The sequence below is a fragment of the Triturus cristatus genome, chromosome 1_2, assembly GCF_964204655.1.
Source record: "Triturus cristatus chromosome 1_2, aTriCri1.1, whole genome shotgun sequence".
In the NCBI taxonomy this organism is placed as follows: Eukaryota; Metazoa; Chordata; class Amphibia; order Caudata; family Salamandridae; genus Triturus; species Triturus cristatus.
Genome location: NC_140580.1, coordinates 441,212,004 through 441,229,322, shown reverse-complemented (window position 1 = coordinate 441,229,322; position 17,319 = coordinate 441,212,004). Strand labels below are relative to the sequence as shown.

At 48.0% G+C, this 17,319-nt stretch overlaps 1 protein-coding gene across 2 annotated transcripts in view; it reads left to right on the top strand.

Annotated features, from left to right (window-relative positions):
* The window catches only part of PDE6C (phosphodiesterase 6C), a 294,405-nt gene that overhangs the window by 82,073 nt on the left and 195,013 nt on the right, over positions 1-17,319 (top strand). The window lies entirely within an intron of this gene.

Genomic DNA, 17,319 nt, shown 5'->3' with positions numbered 1-17,319 from the left:
GAACAATAATTCGGTTACAAGTACGGGCCTACAACCACCCGGGCCGGCCGCTAGGTACAGAAGGAAATCTACACATATCAAGGCTACAATCAGTTCCCAGGGCGCTGCCCCGCAGTGGCTCCAGATAGTTCTCGAGGAACAGGAAGCGTAAGTCCAACAATCACAAAAACAAAAAGAAACACAATAAAAAACAAAAGGCGAGTTATGAGGGAAACCAGTGCGGATCAGGCTCCCCCCGGGAAACTCCAGTCAGGACAATTGAGCAATCCGCTAAAGAGAGGAGTACCGGGAGGCCGGGGACGGAGGGGGGGGGGAGGGGGTCAAGGGAGATGAACGTCCATATGTAGTTGTTCCAAAAGGCGCCAGGAGCCATCAAGGGTCAGGGGGACATGGCGATATCAGTGTCTACCAGGGGGGGCGTACAGATGCCTCCGCGATACGCGTTCCATTGCCCCCAAATTCTACCCCATGCCCCCGGCTTGCCACGGGCCACATACACTGTCTTCTCCCTAAACATACACCAGTCCATATTCTCCTTCCATACTGACACGGTGGGCGGCCGTTGAGCGCCCCAAAGTTGCGCTATGTCCCTCTTGGCAATCATGTTCCCTAGGGCCGCCCACCGAGTCTGAGCCGCGCTGTAGTCATTGGGCTCCCACACATTCAGGACACAGCGACGCACCTCCGGCAGCAGCACAACCCCAGTGACCTGTCCCATAACCGTGTGGACCCGGCGCCAGTAGTCCGCCACCTCGCGGCACTCCCAAAGGATATGAAGAAAGGTGGCGCTGAGCCCACAGCCTCGCTTACAGAGCCCGTCGTCGGAAAATCCCATCGAGACCAAGCGCGGACCCGTCACATACACCCGGTGGAGAATCTTGAGCTGTACCAACCGGAGACGAGCCGGAATGGCAACCTCCTTGGGGGACGACAGTGCAGACTGCCAATCTTCGTCGTCCAATTCCACCCCATCCCCAGTCCAAGCCTCCCGAAGGCGCACAAAAAGGTCCGCCCGGTGATTAATTAATTTTTTATAAATTAAAGAAATAGTACTATCAGGGACATGTCCGTCAAGTATGCGGTCCTCGAGGGGCGAGGAAACAGGGATCTTGGTCCCCTCCCCGAAGACCGAGAGCAGGGCGTGTCGAACCTGGGCGTAGCGGAAGAACTCCCTGTCGGTCAGCTCGTATTCTGCCTGGAGCACCGCGAAAGTCTTGACCGCGCCCTTGTGCCACAGGTCTCCCACTTTGCTGATACCAATCGTGTCCCACTGGTCAAACCCCTTCGTGGTCCACAAGCTGCCCAGGCGGTCGGAGGCAAACAAGGGAGTAGCACATGTTAATCGCTCACTCCAGCCCATGGCCGCAGTGGCAGCCCTCCAGGTCCGCACAGCAATCTTAGTAGGACCCGTAAGGGTCCGGCCAGCCAGGCGGGAATAAAGTGCCCTGTTGTAGTTCCCGCCGGGAAGCAGGAACTTGTCCATCTCATACGCCGGATTCAAGCCGGGCGCATACGTGGCGTGGTTAATGGCAGATAGCTGCGAGGCCCAATAGTACCTGCGAATGTCAGGAAGCGCGATGCCCCCGTCATACCAGGGGAGAGTGAGCTTGGCAAGAGCAATACGCGCCCGCCCGTCCCACACCAGTCTCCTCTGCAGGCTCTCCACCTCCCGAAAGTAGGCCACTGGGATAACGTCGAAGGAGTTCTGGAGTGCATAGAGGAACCTGGGAAGGGACATCATTTTGAACAGCGCGGCCCGACCCAGCGGGGACAGGGGCAGCCTGCACCACCGGGCCGTGTCCTCCCGCAGTCGCCGAAGTGGACGCAGGAGATTCTGCTCATAGCGAGCCGCCGGGTCCAGCGAAACGTATATCCCCAGGTACTTAAAGCCGCTCAGAGATATTTGAATCGGGAGCCGAGGCGGCAGGAGAGGAGGACCACCAGAGATGGGATAAACGCAGGATTTAGACCAATTGATCGTGAGACCCGAATTGTTCCCAAAGGAGGTCAGAACGTCAAAGAGGACGTTGAGCGACTGCCGTGGTGAGGTGAGATACAGGAGAATGTCGTCCGCATGCAGCGAGACCCGATCTTCAAAGCCCGGGCCCCACCGGATCCCTCTAAGCGAGGGCTCCCAACGGAGCCAGGCAGCGAGTGGCTCCAGGGCGAGAGCAAAAAGCAACGGGGACAACGGGCACCCCTGCCTCGTGCCCCTGCCGAGGGCAAAGGGCCGAGAGACCCGCCCATTCACCACCACTTGAGCCATGGGTCCCGTGTAAAGGAGCCTCACCCAGCCAATAAATCCCCCTCCAAAGCCGAATTTATCCAAGACGGCCCAGAGGAATGGCCACTCAATAGTGTCAAAGGCCATCGTGGCATCCAAAGAAACCAGCACGGCCGGTTCGGAGAGGAACTCCGCCCTGGCAAGGGCACCGTGAAGACGCCGCAAGTTAAGAGCGGTGTTGCGGTGCGGGATAAAGCCGCATTGGTCCGGATGAATAAGGTCGCACACGACACTCAACAATCGATTGGCCAGGACTTTCGCCAGGATTTTAGGCTCCGCATTGAGCAGTGAAATAGGCCGGTAAGAAGTACAGCGGTCTCGCGGCTTGCCCTCCTTGGGGATAACGACTATAGTGGCCAAGCGCTGGTCGGCCGGAAGGGAACCCGCCGCAAGAGAGTCGCGGAACATGCGGCTGAGGAAGGGCGCAAGCTTATCAGGGCGCAATTTGTATAGTTCAATGGGCAGTCCGTTAGGACCCATAGCCTTGCCCGAGCGAAGGGAACGAATCGCGGTCGCTATTTCATCCGACGACAAGGGGGCGTCCAGCCGCTCCCGGTCCTCAACGGACAGGCCGGGCAGAGCAATATCTCTCAGTAGGAGGCGAGAGTCATCCTCATCCCTGTCAGTCACCGGGGAGTACACCGCCCGGAGGTGGTCAGCGAAACATTCCACAATCTCATCCGGCTCAGTCACACACACACCATCCGCAGCACGCAACTCGGGGACCACACGATTCACTCTCTCCTTTTTGTCCAGCCACGCAATCAACTTTCCCGCCTTGTCCCCCGCGTCATACAATCGGCCCTGCTGCTCCCTATACATAGTTTTGGCCGCGTCAGTGACCAGGGACCTATATTCGAACTGTTTCAGGCTAAGGGCATGTAGCCCGTCCGGAGTAACATTCGCCTCCAAGGCCGACTCCAGCCCCGAGATGTCAGTCTCCAGCTTCACCACCGCCTCGCTCCTAACCTTCTTGGCCACCACTATTTGGGCGAGGGCGTGTCCGCGTATCACAGTTTTAAAGGCTTCCCAAAGGGACAACGCAGACGACACCGACCCCTCGTTTTCACTGAAGTATTGGTCCATGGCCTTAACCAGGCTGTCACGAGTCACAGGGTCCCGCAAGTACCAGGGGTTAATGGGAGCTATCCGCCCTGCGGACCGCGACCCGGTGTCAAAGAGAAGCCACAGCGGAGAATGGTCGGAGATACCACGCGCCAGGTGTCTGACCTCTCGAATCCGACCAGTCTGCGCCGCGGGCATAAGGAAGTAGTCTAACCTGGAGAGACTCCCATGCGCCCCCGAATGAAAGGTGAACTGACACTGGGTCGGATGCATTAGTCTCCAACTATCCACCAAGCCGAAGGTCTCCAACATCCCACCCAGCCATGACTGGGCAGCGGGGAGGGTCCTTGGTGGGTGACGATCCAGTTCACCCGAAACCACAGAATTAAAGTCCCCGCCCATGAGCAGGAGGCCGTCCGGAAGGTCAAGCAGCATTCGACCCAAGTCAATAAAGGTGGAGTTCTGGAGGCCCGGGGGGACGTAGACTGAAACCAGGGTAAGGGGCTGCCCCTCCCACCTCCCACTCAAACACACATAGCGCCCTCTGTCATCCGAGACTATCCTCGTGATCTCCACCGGAAGGGAGGTTCGCAGGAGAATGCCCACCCCCCTGGAGCCAGTTGTGAAACCAGAATGGGCTACGAGGCGGTATCCCCCCCTGTTCATCGCATGGCAGACATTGCCGACCAAATGCGTCTCCTGGAGAAACACCACATCAGGAGTCAAACGACGCAAATATTGCAGTACAACACCCCGCTTAATACGGTCCCCCAACCCATTGACGTTCCATGACATAAGCCTCAACCCGTCTCCCCCCATCCCCTCCAATAGATCAAGAGGCCCCCAGCCCGCCGCACAGTTCCCAAATATGGACAAAAATCAATACCTCGCCCTGTAAACAAAAAACACACAACAAAACAACCCCTCTTCCCCCCCAACCCCACCCCAAGTCCAACTCCCCCCACCCTGCACCCCTGCGGGCCAAAGACCCCCCCCAACTTGCAGTGTGCCTGTCGCCACACTAACCCCATTCTACAAAAAGACCCCGGAGGAGGAAAGGGACCCGAACCCGCCCGCACCCCTCACGGGTCCTGGTAAGACACAGTATGCAAAAGAAGTAAGACCCAACTGTACAGTGCAAAACCGCAAAAGCAAGGACCAAATGTCAGTCTAAGGGGACCCGTCACCTGCGGTGCCCCCAGAGGGCCCGGGCCGGCCACCCCCGTCCGGCAGCGAGTCCAGCCAGTCACTTGCGGCCACAGGAGAGTCAAAAAAGGCTGTCCGCTCTCCCTGCTCCACTCGTAGTTTCGCCGGGTAGATCATCGAATACTTCAGGCCTAGCTCGCGGAGACGGCGCTTCACCCCTTGGAATCCCATCCGCTGTTTCTGGACCAGTTGCGTGAAGTCCGGATAAAAATTGATGGTCGAGTTCTCGTATCGGACCGGGCCACGGGTCCGTGAAGCCTGCAGAATAGCGTCGCGGTCCCTGTAGTGGAACAGTTTAGCCACGATAGGCCTCGGGGGGGCCCCCGGCCGAGGCCGGCCGCCCGGCACTCGATGGGCCCGCTCCACGGCGAAGAATTTGCTTAGGCCAGCCGGGGACAGCTGTTGCATGATAAGTTCCTCGACCACGAGGTCCACCGGGCGGCTGTCGGAGGACTCCGGTACACCAATGATGCGGATGTTGTTGCGTCGGGCCCGTCCCTCGAAGTCCTCAAGCCGCCGGGCCATATGGTCGTTGACCACTCTAATGTCCCCAAGCGCGGCCCGCAGATCCGACACCTCCGCACCCAGGGTGGAGGTCCGTGTAGCAAGGGCCTGGACCCTCTCGTTGGTTTTGGAGAGGTCGGCCCGAATCAGGGTGACATCGATCGCGACAGTGTCGATCTTACGGGCCAGGGCCTCATATTGCGTCGCGATGGTTTCCCTGATGCCCTCGATGGCGCCCATAATGTCCTGCAGGGAAGGTTCCGCAGAGACGGTCGTGCCTCCCCCTGCAGCATCCGGGGAGAGGCCAGCAGCGCCAGGGGACCCCCTGCCCTGGGTGTAGCGGTCCATGTTGTTGCTCTGGACCGCCCCCCCGCGCAGAGAAGCCTTGGTCTTGCGCCCCTCCGGACCCCCTTTGCCCGCCATGTGAGCGCAGTCTCTCAATGGGACCTCCGATCAAGAGGTGTGCGGGCGCAGCAAAAGGACCACAAACTGTCGGTGTAGGGGTCGGAGGCGTTAGGCCCACCAGTAGCAGATGGAAGCAAGCCTCGGGCAGAGGCCCAGGAGGCACCTCGCCACCTTGAGCGCGCACGCCAGCTGATCTCCTGAAGGCCAAAACCGAAACCGAAAGTGCTGAATCGGCAACTGGCACCGCGCTGAGGCCGCTGTTGTTCAATTGCAGCCCGGCCCCACGGGTCACCTTCACCCCGGCCACCTCCGTCGGGTGGGTCCCAAAAGTTCCGGCGACGACAACTCAGGATTCCCAGGTCCGATTAGAGTTTTAAAAAGAGATATAAGATCAGCTGGTCTTCATCTCCCAGATTCCATAAACCAAATCAGGATAGTCTCAGGATATATTCCGAGGAGCAGAAAGGGTCCGGGGAGCCCTGTGCTCACGCGACCATCTTGGATGCGCGCTAGGCTCCTCCCTATTGGTGCATTTTCAAGCAAATTTGAGAGAGCAAGAAGGTTAAGAAATTGTGAACGTGTAGTTATGACATCAAATAGAGTACAGGAAGCTTGAAACAAAGTTGATGACGTATGAAAGGCTTGGTATCTGTTGCAGGACAGTTAAGATGTCTGTGCATGGATTTAGTCTTCCTTTAAGATTTTGCTCGCAGCTGCATACTGCTGCAAGACTAAACCTGCAAGTGGTATATATCATGGGGCTCTGCTTTTGTGTACTGGGGTTCACACCCCTTTGCGGGCAAGTGAAGAAACTCCTGAATATTTACCCTCACACATTAGTTTGCCCAGGGTTAATGTGTATTTCTCTGATGGGTCAGTATTGTCTTCAACCTCTGGTACAGGCTCCTTTATTCTTAAAGACAAATCTATCTCACATTCTTCAGGAAAACTATGAATAACTACTATGGAGACTTCAGGGAAGAACTGAAACATGCAGAAGGCTCTGCTCCGAAGAGACACCCCTAGCAAAGACTGCTGGGGAAGAGGGAGAGGGACAGCAGGAACTGCTGAGGAAGGTCAGTGGGAGAGAGTAAGAAGGGAGAGCAGAAACTGCCAGACAGACAGCAGGGATTACAAAGAAGGGAGAGACAGCAGGGAATGCAAGAATTGCTGTTGTGATGGGAGTGAATCATGGAGCGCAAAATTACATTTGAGAGCAGAAGGCTGCCGAAAGTGCAAGCATTGTTGAATAAAACTGAAAAAGCAGGTGGCAAATAACTGCTCTGAAGAAAAAACAGGGACTGCAAGCATTGCCTAAAAAATAGCAGACAGGGAGTGCTGAGATGGAGAGAGAGACGAAAAAGGACTTTAATGATAAACAAGCCATGGCAAAACCTATGTCTCACCTTGACAATATGGTGAAAGGATTTAAATTACAATTTATTTTTGTGGCACTCATATGTGTTCATAAAGAAAAATAAATAAATGATGCTGCTACCTACATTTTATAGACATATGGTCGTAATAAAAATATGACATTTTTAAATTAGCCATCACATATAACAGAACAGTATGGATGTTTCCTAGCAGGTAGGTATGCTTAAAACCAGTAGAGAAACCATTTTTATTTCTAAGGCAAAAAACAATAAAATATGATCCTTCTTCGTACAAAGAAAAGGTACTGTTGGCTTTCAATTACTCTAACCTGAGGACACACATGGATGACTAAATAATTAAGATGCCATAAAGAATGGGAAAAAAGCATTAGTAATGAAAAATAATTGAAAAAATAAAATATTGGTCCATCTGCAATGAAGTGCAGTTCTTTTAAAGCGATGTGCACTTGCTATCACGTAAATGCCATTCCTTATAGGACAAGAGAGCCAGTGGTTGAAATCGGCTAACCTTTCCGCCATGCTGCAGTGGCAAAATGGGAATGTCTAGAGAATTTTTTTGTATTTCCTTTCGTTTACATGGGACTGGCAAAACAGCAGAAGCTGTCTCTGTGGCAGGCCATAAAAGGTGTGATGTGGGCCCACTGAATAGGGAGACCAGGTGGAGAGATTGAAAGCCAGTGATTAATTTGTGCTGAGAAAATATTTTCATGATTAGAATTTAACCCAGAGCAAGAGTGATAAAAACATGAAAGGGGAAAAGACGGGGAAGATAGATCAACATTTAAAAAAAGATAAAGGGTGGAAGTAGGACTTAAAAAAAGCACCTGCAAGAAGGAAATACAGCGACAAGTAGGGTAGGGTTGTGGGAGAAAGAGACATGGGGGGGAATGAATCTAGACTAGACATCTTTGCTATTTAGCAACCAGAGCTCTGGACAGCACTGAGAAGAACGTTTGGACCCTGCACTCTTTTACTCCTATAAAGCACTGAACTCAGCAGGAATTGGTGAGAGATAATAAGTACAGCAGAAGGAGTGAACAAACTGTGGATGTAAGAGCCTGCGACCTAGCAAGCGTTTCTTGGGCAAACATACAAAATAGTCCCCTTTGCTGCCAGCACCCCCTTTTTCCAGTAGTAATAAATAACAAAAGACTATGGTGCCATTGCCACAGCACCATTATTCGATGTGTCCGTGGTAGGAGAAGAACTGCGGAAATCGAAGGGAGCAGTGGGTTGCTAATGCGAGAGAGACAGAAGGAACATGTCTAACTCTCAGTCTTAAAGCAAACTTTAAGGATTGAATGGAAAGACGGATAGCAAGGTGCTCTCATGCCACATGCTCTGGGCAATTCTACCAGATCATGGCCAGCTTCGAAAGAGTGGCTGCAACAAAATACATTCTCTTAGGCCACCAACATAACTTGCTGCCTTCGGTGTGATGTGGGCACAGTGGTCGGGCGAGGAATGTGCGTACCGGCACGATCTTATTAAAGATTTGCCACACTTCCTGCTTCTCTGCCATCTTTATAGGCTGCCGCAGACAGATTCAGTTTGCTTCAAATAATGATACAATGTTAAAAAAAATGAAACAGCTACTCACCCAGAGCCAGTTTCTTCATTTGAGCGTGGAGACGACACATACTGCTCTCTTCATCACCACACATCCTTCTGAGCGCTTCCTCATTGTCACGTCGCCAGGGCCTGATCTCACTGCTTTAAAAACAGCCAATCTGTGCCTTGCTCTCATGCTGTTTTTCCTAGTAAAGAGAATGAGAGCAAAGCAAGGATTGGTGTGAGCAGGGGAACCCAGCGCTCCAAAGGAGACTACGGCAGCTGTACGTAGTTTCCCCGTTGTCTCGTTAGCAGTTCAGTTCAGAAGCATTAAGTACGCATGTATGATTGAACACAGGAACAGACCTGTCCAACCAGATACGCGCACTAGGCTTTAGCTTCTGACTGCCAATCAGCAGGATTGACCACGCCCTGCCCTACCCAGACACGGAGAGACAGACATTTAAAAAACACTGCGGCTGCAGTAAATAGTAATATGGCATTTGATTTGGCCCTTTTAAATGGTCACTGCGTGTAGGGGCAACAGAGGTGGCGAGTCAACACCCCCACGCCCAAATGAAGAAACCGCCACTGCCAGGAACAAATGTTACAGTGCTCTTGTGAGCCTTTTTAAACATTCTTATCCTGCAGCAAATGGGAACCTTTAGCTGACAAAAATAAACTCAGCAGTGAAACTGACACTGCAATGAATACAAATGTTACCACCATTTTGAACTGGAAACCCTGTTATGAGCTGCCTTTCCAGTGTGTTTTGAAGGGATGTCCTCAAACCGAAAATAACAATTGAAACATAATCGATTTATTGTTACTAGTTGAGAGGGCTGGCAAAAAAGGTGTCTAAATACCTCTCACTTTCTCGTGCATTGTCAGGTGAGAGGGAGGGAAAATAAGTGTTAATAGATGACCAGGGACAGTAGAGAGGCTTGAAGAGAGGAAGAGAAGACACCACACAGACAGGTGAAGCAACAGGCAAAAAAAAGCCTACAGCGGCATAGAGGGAAAAACAAGTGAGAGATGTGACAGGCAGAAAATGAGACAGACACAGCTAAGATAGCAAGGAATAGAGAAAGAGGCAAGTGTGACAAAGAGAATCTAGAAAGAGAAGCAGAGAGGATGGGCTCATGAAAAAGATATATCTGAGAGAATGGGGTGATAGGTGAGAGATGGGTGATACAGAAAGCTTAAAGAGAGAGCGAGAGAGTAGGAAACAGCAGTAAGAGTAGTAATAAAGAGAGACTGGTGTGAGAGAACTCAGAAAGAGACATAGGGGGAGCGAGAAGAAGGTACACAGCATAGAAAGAAGAGCAGAGATTTGGGGAAACGGGAGAATACACATCGATTAGAGATTTTCAAGGGTAGCAGTTGTCACCCTGGCTCGCTTGTTGCAACCCCTAGTGCTTCTTTTGTTAGACCCCTGCCCTTGTAAATTGCAAGATCAGAGCCAAGAACAGAGGGATAATCACCCTCATGGGTAGACATTCAGTGAGGTAAGGTAAATGCTTTTATTTTTTTTTAACACGTAGTTTATTGGTTTTTTGTACAAACATATACAAATCCTCACATGATATTTATCAACATACTCACTAAGGATCAATCAAAAGCCCCCCACCAGTTATACAGTACATGGTATGGATATGTAAGCCCTTCACGAGCTGTGCATCGGATAAAGGTAAATGCTTTTAAATGTATGTTGTGTCAGTGTATGCGTATGAAAGTGCATTTGTGTGAGATCGAGCAAGTGTATGTGTGAGCGTGTGTGTGTGTGTTAAAGTGAGAGAGAGTGAGTGACTGGTAGTGAGTGAGAACCAGTGAGAGTCATTAAGGGTGTTAGAATGACAGAGAATTAGCAACACGAAATTACTGGAAGTGAAGGTGAATTAGTGAGAATGAATAAGAATGAGTGTGTAGACTGTTAGAGTGTGAGGCAGTGTTAATGGAAATTAATGTGAAAACGTGACAGTGAATGAACGTAACTGTGAGTGAGGTTTAATGCTTCATAGTGAAGGGGAAGAAGTGTGAATGAATGATTGAGAGTAAGACTGTGTGCAAGTGAGGCTGAGGGAGTGAGAAAGTATGAGTAAGACTGGATGTGAGTGAGAATTAGTGGAAAAGAATAGGAATGTTTGAGCCTGAGTGAGAAGTGAGAATGTGTGAGAAAGAATGAGTGAGTCCAAGTGAGTTTGATAATTTATGAACATTTCCAAATGAGAGTGAACGAATGAATGAGTGAGTGAATGTAAGTATGTGAGGGAATGTGTTGTAATGCTTGCAAGTCTGCAGTTGGCCATGGCCTTCTGGAGGTAATTCTTGATTTATAGAGGCATTCCTGGCAAAATACTTGTGCTAGTATACTAGAGACAATTCTTGGCATGATACTGGCACTCGCCTGCTAAAGTTATACTTGGCATATAGGGACAGCCATGGAAAAATGCTGTTGCTGGTTTACTGCAGTAAAGTCTTGGCATGGAGAACCTATTGTAAAATGCTGGCACTGGCTGATAGTAATTCCTGGTGTAAGAAATGACAACCATGGTAAACTGGGGGGAGGGAAACAATGACCTAAAAAATCTGGTCCAATCACACAAGAGGTCATTTTGGAATTAAGGGTCACCCATGTATATGGACAGCATTAATGGCACAATTGTGGCACAAGCATATTAAATGTTGTTTTTGGTCTAAGGGGGCACCAATGGCATATGGAAGGGAGAGGCATCCATGCCACAATGCTGGTCCTGGCATAATGTAGGCATTTCTTGGCATACAGAGGCACCCATGGCCCATTTTGAAAAACAAATGGTGTCATCTCTTGGAGAGCGTCAGGTTTCATTGGCCTAGCACACAATGAAAGGACTTTAATATTTAATGAGTGCACTTTCAGAGCATATGCCTTTTTAGCAAATTTATGTAATAAATCTGGTTTAAACTGCAGTAGCGGCTGGTAGGGAACAGTGGAGGGGGTGGGGGAAAATGAGGGGTTAGGATATAAATAAAACGTACCTACTGGTCGCTGTTGCCATCGCCAACCACCGCCTCTCCTCAGCAGGAACAGGAAGCACGAAGGCTTCCAGACTCCCCTAGCCAATCACGACACTGCTGATTGCAGAGTTGTGATTGGTCTGAGCGCCGTGGTGCAGCGCTCAGAGAGGGAGTGGTAGCCTGGGCATGTTCTCCACGCAAGCTGTAATACACCCTGGGTGGAGAACATGCAAAGTGCTTATGACTGTTTAGGCCGGCCCGAGACGGCCAGCCAAACAGTCATGTGCACTTTAGGTGCGGCATCAGCCACTCCTCCTCCATGTGATGCGGGGAGCCCAGCCCCGCCCCACCCTAACCTGGCAGCAACTCCAATACAAAAATAAAAATGATAATAACTATCTGTTATTTCTTATTTTATTTTTGCACTGCTTTAAAGTAGTGGGGCTTTGCTCCTCCAACTTAGCAGAGGAGTCGCTGCTGTTAAAATGCACTCAATTATGTTTCACAACTTTCTATGGGGAAGTTAGCCCCCTCATGAATTCCTCTTAGAAGAAGTCCAGCTCACTTACTTCACTCTCTTGCTACAATTCAGGGCAAGTATTACGCCCTACCACATTCAAACTCACCAGCCTCCCCTGTAAGAGCAGAAAGAAAACAGTGTCTTAATGAACACTGTTTACTTTCTGCAGCTTTCTCTTGGACCAGGGCTTTATATTTAGGTTTTTTTTAAATAAATATTTCCTGCGGTACATTCTTCTAATTAAAATAAAAAATTAACTAAAAAGCAAACACATTTTTGAACAAGTTGCTGCTTTGTTTTATTATTGTTAATAGATGAAAAATGATATGTGTAAAAAAAAACCTTCACCTCTGTGAATTGCACAAGTGATAGTGATCTGCAAATGATCAGGAATCAAAATGTATTGAAAATAAGGAATAAGAATTAATATTCAATATAAGGTGTATGCCAATTCATACATGTGAACTTAAATAGACCCATGCTCTATTAATACCTATCTCAGTGTGCTATACACTAGGGAGAACCATTAAACCATGGCTGTTTGTGCAGTTGCGGCTCGCATGACTCGCGGGTGGAGGTTCGCGCAAGGGGGTTAAAAAAATAATAATAACTTACCTTACCGGGTCCCGCGCTGCCTCCGCTCCTGGCCGGGTCCTGCGCCCGCATTTTCGTGCAACAGGAAGCATGCATCCTCCTTCCCCTCCCCTAAGCCAATCACAACGCTGCAATGGCAGCGTTGTGATTGGCACGGACAGCGCCCAGCCTGGCGCCTGTAGGGAAGCCATTTTCTCCATGTAGGCTGCATGCAGCCTACATAGAGAAAATGTAGAGTGTGCATGACTGGTTTGGACGGCCCCAGTGGGCACACCAAACAGTCAGGGCCCACAACAGTGGGCAAGCCACTCCTCCCTGACCTGACCACCCGCCCCCCCCCCCCAAACCAGGCATACTCTGCCTTCTGCTTTCTCACAGCGCGAGAAGCAAAAACAAAAAATGGTATTTAAAATAACATTTTATGTTTCTGCTTCTCACACTGTGAGAAAGCAGTGCAGCGACGCTACTCGACCCTAATGGAGGAGACGCCTCTTTTTTTGTGTGTGGTTTGAATAATTTAGGCTCCCGGTACTGTTCAGTGCTCTGTAGCGCTCTGTTCTCTTCAAACACAATTGTTTTACATAAGAAAAGGTTTCCCTGGCTTATTGTATAAACACCCTAAAGGTCATGTGGCATCGCTGCCTGTGAAGAGCTTAGGTCAAAGGTCATGATGATCTCACTTCCTGTGATGTTATTACAGTCAAGGGTGTGTGATGTCACTGCCACTACTCCTGACGTTTTGGTAAATTGATGTCCATGGTGGCAGTTTAATGACCTGGCGCCCTCTCCCTCCCACTGCCGGATAAAACTAATATGATACCAGCAGCAGAGAACCCCTTGGTCGTAAAATTCTACCCTGCATATTCCTCCTCGTCGGCAAATAGGAAAGGTGGTGGGAGGGATTAGATAAGCGAAAGACAACTTCTCCCTCCATATCTTCATAATTTACAGGATTTTTGAATCACAGAGTAGCCACCAGATCTGCTGTTTGTACATCTGTTTACTCATCTATTTCAGTTTCTCCCTCTCTCCCTTTTGCTGACCTAACCTCTGTCTTAACTGACTTAATTGATTTAAAGAATTGCTATCAGGAAAAGTTTGCTAATGATTCTACCTCAATTAAGTTACCGCTACAGGGCCCGACAGGATGATCTTTCACACTGGCATTTCCACGGTAGGTTGAAGGATAGGATTCTGTTTTCAGAGCAGGATGGGCGGCTAAGACGCAACCATACATCTAAGGTCCTTTACTAGTAGGGGTTTCCTGCAGTGTGGGGCGGGTTTGGGCATTTTTGAGAGGGCTTATTTTGTTTTCCAATCCATCACTGTTCCACCCAAATGCTTGTGTCAATCTCTACAAGTCACTGCAGAAACATTTGAGAAATTTGAGAAATCACATTCATTCTTTAACTGTGGCAGTGGCCCTCTAGGCATGGCTTCACACCTATCAATGATACCTTTGAGGTGGAAACCTTCTCAGGAAGCGTCTTCTCTCAAGAAGTATAACATGAAACTCAACCAATTAATGATGCTGCCGCTCTCTCAGCTGAAACGCAAACACATTTCTTCGAATATCTAAATAAAATAAGGATTACTTCATGTGGCTGCCACCAACATAAGAACAAGAGGGGGCAACCAGCAAATGTTTATAGTTTGAATGGACTGTTTTGGCTGACTGTCCTTTGAGTCCATATTAGACCCTCTGTTATGTCCTGTGCTATTAACAACAAATATATTCCAGTCACAGTCTGAATAATCCTGAAGAGGAGGTAGCTGGATCCTAGATGCTTCTAGCTAAACACAAGTCTAAGACACCAATAAAGGCCATCCTCCAACCAGCATACACATTGAGTGCCTTGCTTTGATTGGCTTGGCGTGTTCTGAGCATCAAGAACCTGACCCTTATACCATGACCTGCATCTTCATGTCAATACGGCTGAATGCCAAAATATCATTAGCAAAATATGGTCTGATAGAAACATCATATCATGTCCTATATACCATTCGCAAAACTACATCCTCAAAGGACTTTCTATTATTACCTTCAATTTGGCATCAAGCAACACTTTGTTTGATTAATTAAAATCATCCAATGAGGCAATATGTTTGTAAACAATATTTAGGACACAAAAGTGAGCTGATAATTTTACAATGAAATTCTGGTACTATGCTATTATCAATTCTCATTCCTTTGTTCTCAGAGAACATTTCTTGGCCCAGTACTGCATTTTTGCAGTACAAGTCTATAAGACAGCATTGCCATCATGTGGTCATCATGATTGAACACGCTTTGCTACCCTTATCAGAACAGTCATAACATGTCCTCCAAGTTTTCTATGAACAGGTTACGGGGCAGGGCACTTACATTCAGCCCTGTCTAACTCAAAGAATATAAGAAAGGGCTCAGCAAATGTTTGCATAATTTCATGTTACAACCTTCTAATTTCCTCTGTCAGTCCAAGCTACAGGCCCAAGCCAAGGAAGCTGCCCAAAAATGGCACCACAGAACCTCATCAAAAACAGGCAGAGGATCAAGAACTAAAAATACAGGGAGACATTCCCTGATCAGAGGGCATTAAGCAGAAGCACCTGATCTAAAGTGTTCACAACAATTCTAAATATTGCTGAATGTCAGTAAGCATATCATTAATGCCTCTGTTTAAACAGATACAGAGTCCCGAGGCAATACCCAAATTTCAAATCAAACAAAGTTTAGCAAGTAAAGAAACCAGACCTGGTCATATTTCGATAAGTATAGAAACAGGAAAAGAGTATAGCAGTCCTGGTGAATAGTTTGTTTCACAGTTTGGCAGCATTGTCTCCTATTCAAAGATAGATGTGGGCGAGCCACTGAAAGCTGAAGCCTGGATTTGGCTCAGCTCGAGGTCCTGTTGGAAACTCGAGCCCATAACGAGCTCAGTTTTCATGTGGCTTCCGCCTGCCACCCACCTTCTACCCTCGATGTGGTGTGAGGGCCAGAGCTGCCACCTTTGGAACTGGGGAACCAGGTTCGAGTGTCGGAGTCAGCTTAGCATCTTGTTATTCTGGGCATATCACTTAATCTCCCTGTGTCTATAAAAAATTAATGTCAGCATGTGTAATGTAACTGGTGCTCATGTAAAACTCTCAAACACCTTTGTTCGAGTTTGCACTATATAAAAACTGTAGAAAAATGCTCAAAAAGGTTAAAACACAACTGAACATAAAAGGAAAGACAAAAAGATACTCATTTAGTGGCTGGTTTGTACAAAGTTAAACCAGGAAACCTGGATAAATTGCCGATTCCCTGCTTAAATTGTGTGATCTTAGGCAAGTATTTTATTTGATCAAAATTCCCTTTTCTTCATTATCGCATACGAAATCACTTTCAAATATGTGAGTTCAGAATAACAGTTGTACAAATGTGTTTTAGACTATAATGTTGCTCTATAATAATCTGGGCCAGGTACAGGGTTTACATGTAAACTGTCTTGCTGCTTAGTTCACTGAGGTTTCATGTTTAAAACAATCACTTTTAATAAGTACTTCTCAGTGCCATGATATAATGTGGAGAATTAATGTCAAAGCTTCCACATGTTAAAGAAATCCACTTTTCTGAATTTTAAAGAAACTTTATTATATTTTATGTGATGTTTCTTATAGGATTTACATAGCAAACATTCTAAAAGCCAAGCCAGATCCTTGGCTCGGCTCTACCTGTTAAATTGTAAGCTTTAAAAGATTAAGAAATGGAGGTTCGTAGTCAACAGCCAATGATCAACAAAGTAGTTGTAGCGCAAAATATCCAGATCACGCAACACTGTGTCTTTACACGTCACACAGCAAAGTGAACTCTGAGAGAACCTGGTTGTTGGTGCTAGAGGGGAAGCTCGATGTATGATTCACAAGTTTTCCCAGGAAGTTTCTGTATCTCATGACATGTCCAGTTAGGTCTAGGCCTTTGTCTCCTCTGCTCCTCCACATAGCTCAGCCTGGGTGAACAACATGGTCCTGACTGTGCTAACACATATATATAAGGGTAGGTGTATTAACTGCCTCAGCGCTTACTCGGTCTGCACTCTAACCCACAGCACTGTGTCATGGCTGATAATAAGACAAAAGAGATTACTGGGAGACTAATAGTGAAAACTCCCCTGCAAGTGACAAAAAAATCTAAGAAAATCATCACAAAATTCTCTTTTCCCCACATTACTATTGAGATATTATCCTATCCTCAATTAGGACTTGCCTTACCTATGTGAATTCATGTGGATCAAAATGAGGTCTTATGGTTTTAAGAATTTACATTTTGTGCTGAACACTCATTGTTCCCTTGTACTAGAATCTGTATGAAATGTTTATGCATAAATATAAATGGAATTGTTTTGTGGGGTATTCCTCTGCAGATTTTATGACACTAGGCCAAGTTCTGCATGGTAAAAAAAACACATTGGTCCAGAATGAATCAGTGTTTGCACTGGTGCTCGCGCAACCCTAATGCACACAAAGTGTAACAAAGCATTGCAAAGTGCTGCAAATGGCAGTGGCGAATCAATAATTATACGCAAAATGTTTGTGCTGAAAGTTGACACACTTGTGAGGTGCCCAAAGTCTTTTGCACTATTCCTCTGCTAGTGTATGCAATAGGGGAGTGTCTGTGGCAGGGTGGAGCAAATACCACAGGTTTTGGTGCAAAGTCAAATTTACTAAATTAATCTGTTGGGCCAAAGGGGGAGCAGCACAAACCACAAAACACGCTCAACATGTGTGAAATAGGCGTCTTTATTAAAGACAGTTGCAACTCACAAACATTTTCC